Source organism: Salmo salar, chromosome ssa20 (assembly GCF_905237065.1).
Source record: "Salmo salar chromosome ssa20, Ssal_v3.1, whole genome shotgun sequence".
NCBI lineage: Eukaryota > Metazoa > Chordata > Actinopteri > Salmoniformes > Salmonidae > Salmo > Salmo salar.
The window spans coordinates 26,114,983-26,121,706 of NC_059461.1; positions in this window are offsets into that span (position 1 = coordinate 26,114,983).

Genomic DNA, 6,724 nt, shown 5'->3' on the forward strand with positions numbered 1-6,724 from the left:
GTACCCACTGTTACAGGAATAGTACCCAATGTTACAGGAATAGTACCAAATGTTACAGGAATAGTACCCAATGTTACAGGACTAATTCCCAATGTTACAGGAATACTAGACTAGTACCTAATGTTACAGGAATAGTACCTAATGTTACAGGAATAGTACCCACTGTTACAGGAATAGTACCCAATGTTACAGGAATAGTACCCAATGTTACAGGAATAGTACCCAATGTTACAGGACTAATTCCCAATGTTACAGGAATACTAGACTAGTACCTAATGTTACAGGAATAGTACCTAATGTTACAGGAATAGTTCCTAATGTTACAGGAATAGTACCCAATGTTACAGGAATAGTACCCAATGTTACAGGAATAGCACCAAATGTCACAGGAATAGTATCCAATGTTACAGGAATAGTATCCAATGTTACAGGAATAGTACCCAATGTTACAGGAATAGTACCCACTGTTACTGGAATAGTACCCAATGTTACAGGAATAGTACCCAATGTTAAGGGAATACTGGACTAGTACCTAATGTTACAGGAATAGTACCTAATGTTACAGGAAAAGTACCCAATGTTACAGGAATTGTACCCAATGGGACAGGAATTGTATCCAATGTGACAGGAATAGTGCCCAATGTGACAGGAATAGTGCCCAATGTTACAGGAATAGTACCCAATGTTACAGGACTAATTCCCAATGTTACAGGAATACTGGACTAGTACCTAATGTTACAGGAATATTACCTAATTTTACAGTAATAGGAGCTAATGTTACAGGAATAGTAACCAATGTTACAGGAAATGTACCCCATGTTACAGGAATAGCACCGAATGTTACAGGAATAGTACCCAATATTACAGGACTAGTTCCCAATGTTACAGGAATACTGGACTTGTACCTAATGTTACAGGAATAGTACCTAATGTTACAGGAATAGTACCTAATGTTACAGGAAAAGTACCCAATGTTACAGGAATAGTACCTAATGTTACAGGAATTGTACCCAATGGGACAGGAATAGTGCCCAATGTTACAGGAATAGTACCCAATGTTACAGGACTAATTCCCAATGTTACAGGAATACTGGACTAGTACCTAATGTTACAGGAATATTACCTAATTTTACAGGAATAGGAGCTAATGTTACAGGAATAGTAACCAATGTTACAGGAAATGTACCCAATGTTACAGGAATAGTACCAAATGTTACAGGAATAGTACCCAATATTACAGGACTAGTTCCCAATGTTACAGGAATAATGGACTAGTACCTAATGTTACAGGAATAGTACCCAATGTTACAGGAATGTTGCCCAATGTTACAGGAATACTACCTAATGTTACAGGAATAGTACCCAATGTTACAGGAATACTGGACTAGTACCTAATGTTACAGGAATAGCACCTAATGTTACAGGAATAGTAGCTAATGTTACAGGAATACTGGACTAGTACCCAGTGTTACAGGAATAGTGAACTAGTACCTAATGTTACAGGAATAGTACCCAATGTGACAGGAATAGTTCCTAATGTTTCAGGAATAGTACCAAATGTTACAGGAATAGTACTTAATGTTACAGGAATAGTACCTAATTTTACAGGAATAGTACCTAATGTTACAGGAATAGTACCCACTGTTACAGGAATAGTACCCAATGTCACAGGAATAGTACCCAATGTTACAGGAATAGTACCCAATGTTTAAGGTTTATTACCCAATCTTACAGGAATAGTACCCAATGTTACAGGAATAGTACCCAATGTTACAGGATAGTACCCAATGTTTAAGGTTTATTACCCAATCTTACAGGAATAGTACCCAATGTTTAAGGAATATTACCCAATGTTCTTGGAATGTCCTCTATATGCTGGGTTGTGAGCCAGGAGTTTGGTTGTTTGGCTCGGCGGGCTGCAGGGCTCGGGGTAATCAGGGTTTGGGGAGTTTAATCAGACCAATTAAGTCCTAATTACAATGTAAACACATTTTGCTGCCAAAACCAGGGGCCCCCAGAGTGAGTTCTCTGCACCAGGGCAGGCCATGCAGCTCAGCGTCCAGCCTCCCGCTGCAGAACAACATGTCCTATACACACACAGCCATATGACACAGCACAACCACCCAGACCTACTCTGTACAGTGACAGGACCACACTCAGTCACTTAGCTAGAAACACTGACTTACTGGACTGTACATGCACTCACTCATATGCATACAGCACTGACATGCATACCCGGACGATTACCTCTCAAGTCTAAATATGTGAAGGATATCTATTGTAGCCCATTGGTGAAGGGACAAATACAGTATAAGGGAATGTAAAAGAGATCCAGACAGGATAGTGTCAGCCGCCTTCTCTCCCCAGCCCCTGGTGCTGTGAGATGGGAGAGATAGTGTGTCTGAGCCCTCTGGAGAGGGAGCAGAGAGGTGAGGAGATGTCACTATGCTGTCAGCTCCCTGGATCGTCGGTTACACAGGGGCGGAATGGGAGAAGCTGTGCTATGTCTCAGGTCAAAGTGTCATTACGATCTGTTGTTCCTTCAGAGGAAGAATAAAGACTTCCACCTCGTTCTTTTTCTTTTGCTCCCTCTGACCTCCCCCCTCTCTCTCTCTTGCTCTCGGTTTCACTCTCTGTCTCTTTCTCTGTCTCTCTCTCTCTCTCTCTCTCTCACACTGTCTCTCTCTCTCACGCTGTCTCTCTCTCTCTCGCTGTTTCTTTTTCTGTCTGTCTGTCTGTCTGTCTGTCTGTCTGTCTGTCTGTCTGTCTGTCTGTCTGTCTGTCTGTCTGTCTGTCTGTCTGTCTGTCTGTCTGTCTGTCTGTCTGTCTGTCTGTCTGTCTGTCTGTCTGTCTGTCTGTCTGTCTGTCTGTCTGTCTGTCTGTGTCTCTGTCTCTCTCTCTCTCTCTCCTAAATGATGATCCCATGATTCTCTTTAGCATTGAGTGATCTGTTCCACCATCATTGTTGTCTGTAATGTATCCCATGACTCCTCTTGGCAGCCAGCTCTTCTCTGACGCTCTCACATTGGGGTGTGGCCTGGCAGGTTCAGCCCCTCATGGCCCTGGCCCTTCATCCTGGGCCTTGGCCGCCCTCTCGAGCTCTGTCAGCCCACCACCAGTGCCACATAACCAGCCTAATTGTCATGCCACTTCCCATTACCCATGTCATCCCTCACTCCCCGCTCCCTTGCACATGTGCTAGTGCCCAGCCAGCTGCTCCCCAGGTGGGGGTAGGTGGGGGCAGGTGATGACAGGGCAAGGTGTTGCCATCCACAGTCCCCCAAGAATCTCAGAATGATATGATCACTATGTCTATCTGTAATGGGAGGCATACATAGGAATGTTCCTCTATTGCTTTGCTGTATGTGAAGGTGCTATACTCTGAGGTGACTGACGACCAGTGTTAGGACAAAACCTGTGAGAGACCTATGAGGAAAGATAAGATTTAACCAACTTCATATTTTCAATAAAAATCTTTTAATGGTAGTTTATAGGCACAGCATGCCTCTAGCGTTCAGTCTCTCAATGGCAGCAGCATCTCTGAAACTAAAGCTGAGCAAATTAAGAATACATTTGAACAGCTTGATAAGGGACAGCTTTGGTTCTGTCTCATTTCTTTGGTAAATGTAATCCTCAGCCCAAACAGATTCCACTCTTCTGTCTCTCTCTTCCTCCCCTCGCTGTGGCTGTATATATTTCTAGATTTTTCCATTCACAAAGTACTGTAGCTGGGCTTGACAACACCCACACCCACACCCCCAACTTTACAACGCTAAAACTATATTCAGTAAATGAGCCAGGGAGCGGCGACCATGGTTGACTGGTCGTGTAGCTGAAAGTGAGACGGTGTCCAGGGATGAGCGAGGGAGGGGCTAGAGGTCTGGGAGAACGAGAGCCTTTCACAGCCGCCATGACCTCACTTCCTGTTAGGGCGGCTCTGAGACGTTACCTCATGTCTTGCTGTAGGTTTACATAGAGGTGGGGCCAGGGAGGAACAAGATGTTGTTGGTCTACATTGGAAGTTCCTCCATCGGAGCATCGTGTGAACATCAAGAGAAAAATAACATATTCAGTTCTGTTTCATTTCCATTTGAAATTAGCCATTCGTATTTCTATGGCATTACATTATAATCAATCAGCTGGACCCCCCTCCTCCCAACACACAAACACACTTCACTCACACTGAAACAAAGCGTAATGCAATACACATCCATTGAAAGATGAAAAGAGGGGATTGAAAAGAGAAAAGTGACAGGGGTCAGAGAGGAAATACAGTAGGAGGGGCAAAAATGACCATGTGACATTTAACCCCAACAAGCTCAACATGCTAAATCATCCATGGATTGGTGTGTGTGTGTTTGGTTTTAATATCATTGTGGGGACCAGAAGTCCTCACAAGGATAGTAAAACAAGGAACATTCGGACAAGTGGGGACATTTCACCGGTCCTGTCACGCCCTGATCTGTTTCACCTGTTCTTGTGATTGTCTCCACCCCCTCCAGGTGTCACTTATTTTCCCCAGTGTATTTATCCCTGTGTTTCCTGTCTCTCTGCGCCAGTTCGTCTTGTATGTTTTCAAGTCAACCAGCGTGTTTTCCCGTGCTTCTGTTATATATTGTTTTTTTCTAGTCTTCCCAGTTTTCTGGACTCCGTACCCGCCAGCCTGACCCTTCTGCCTGCCCTGACATCGATCCTGTCTGCCACTCTTTACCTCTTGGACTCAGAATCTGGTTTTGACCTTTTGTCTGTCCACGACCATTCTCTTGCCTACTCCTTGTGGATTATAAATAAACTACAAAGACTCTAACCACCTGCCTCCTGTGTCTGCATCTGGATCTCGCCTTGTGCCCTTATAGGTCCCCACAAGGAATACGGCTATTTTTGGTTTAGCGGTTAGGTTTAGGGTTAGAATAAGGGTTAGGGTTAGAATTAGGGTTAGGGGTTAGGTGCTAGGTGTTAGGGTTAGTGGCAGTTAAGGTTAGGGTTAAGGGTTAGGTGTTAGGTGTTAGGGTTAGTAGCAGTTAAGGTTATGTTTAGGGTTAAGGTTAAGGATTAGGGGTTAGGTGTTAGGGTTAGTAGGAGTTAGGGTTAGGTTTAGGGTTAGGTGTTAAGCTTAGGGTTAGGTTAAGGCTTAGGTTTAGGGAAAATAGGATTTTGAATGGTAATCAATTGTTTGGATAGTAAAACAAATGTTTTCTGACGTCACAACAGTGGTAGGCCTGATCACTGACAATGGTGAGACAGACTATAGGGAGGAGGTCAGAGACCTGGCAGTGTGGTGTCAGGACAACGACCTCTCCCTCAATGTGAGCAAGACAAAGGAGATGATCGTGGACTATAGGAAAAGGAAGGCCGAACAGGCCCCTATTAACATCAACGGGGCTGAAGTGGAACGGGTCGAGGGTTTCAAATTACTTGGTGTCCACATCACCAACAAACTATCATGGTCCCAACACACCAAGACAGTTGTGAAGAGTGCACGACAAACCCTTTTCCCACACAGGAGACTGTTCTACAGCTGCACCATTGAGGGCATCCTGACCGGTTGCATCACCACCTGGTATGGCAAATAATCGGCATCTGACCATAAGACGCTACAGAGGGTAGTGCGTACGGCCCAGTACATCACTGGGGGCAAGCTTCCTGAAATCCAGGACATACAGTTGAAGTGGGAAGTTTACATACACCTTAGCCAAATACATTTAAACTCAGTATTTCACAATTCCTGACATTTAATCCTACTAAAAATTCCCTGTCTTAGATCAGTTAGGATCACCACTTTATTTTAAGAATGTGAGAATAATAGTAGAGAGAATTCTTTTTTTTCAGTTTTTATTGCTTTCATCACATTCCCAGTGGGTCAGAAGTTTACATCCACCCAATTAGTATTTCGTAGCATTGCCTTTAAATTGTTTAACTTGGGTCAGACGTTTCGGGTAGCCTTCCACAAGCTTCCCACAATAAGTTGACAGAGCTGGTGTAACTGAATCCGGTTTTGTAGGCCTCCTTGCTTGCACATGCTTTTTCAGTTCTGCCTCAAAATGTTCTATAGGATTGAAGTCAGGGCTTTGTGATGGCCACTCCAATACCTTGATTTTGTTGTCCTTAAGCCATTTTGCCACACCTTTGGAATTATGCTTGGGGTCATTGTCCATTTGGAAGACCCATTTGCGACCAAGCTTTAGCTTCCTGACTGATGTCTTGAGATGTTGCTTCAATATATCCACATCATTTTCATTCCTCATGACGCCATCTATTATGTGAAGTGCACCAGTCCCTCCTGCAGCTAAGCACCCCCACAACATGATGCTGCCACCCCCGTGCTTCACGGTTGGAATGGTGTTCTTCGGCTTGCAAGCCTCCCCATTTTTCCTCCAAACATAACGATGGTCATTATGGCCAAACAGTTCTATTTTTGTGTCATCAGACCAGAGGACATTTCTCTAAAAAGTACGATCTTTGTCCCCATGTGCAGTTGCAAACCGCAGTCTGGCTTTTTTATGGCTGTTTTGGAGCAGTGGCTTCTTCCTTGCTGAGCGGACTTTCAGGTTATGTCAATATGAGACTCGTTTTATTGTGGATAAAGATACTTTTGTACCTGTTTCCTCCAGCATCTTCACAAGGTCCTTTGCTGTTATTCTGGGATTGATTTGCACTTTTCACACCAAAGTACGTTCATCTCTAGGAGACAGAACACGTCTCCTTCCTGAGCGGTATGACGGCT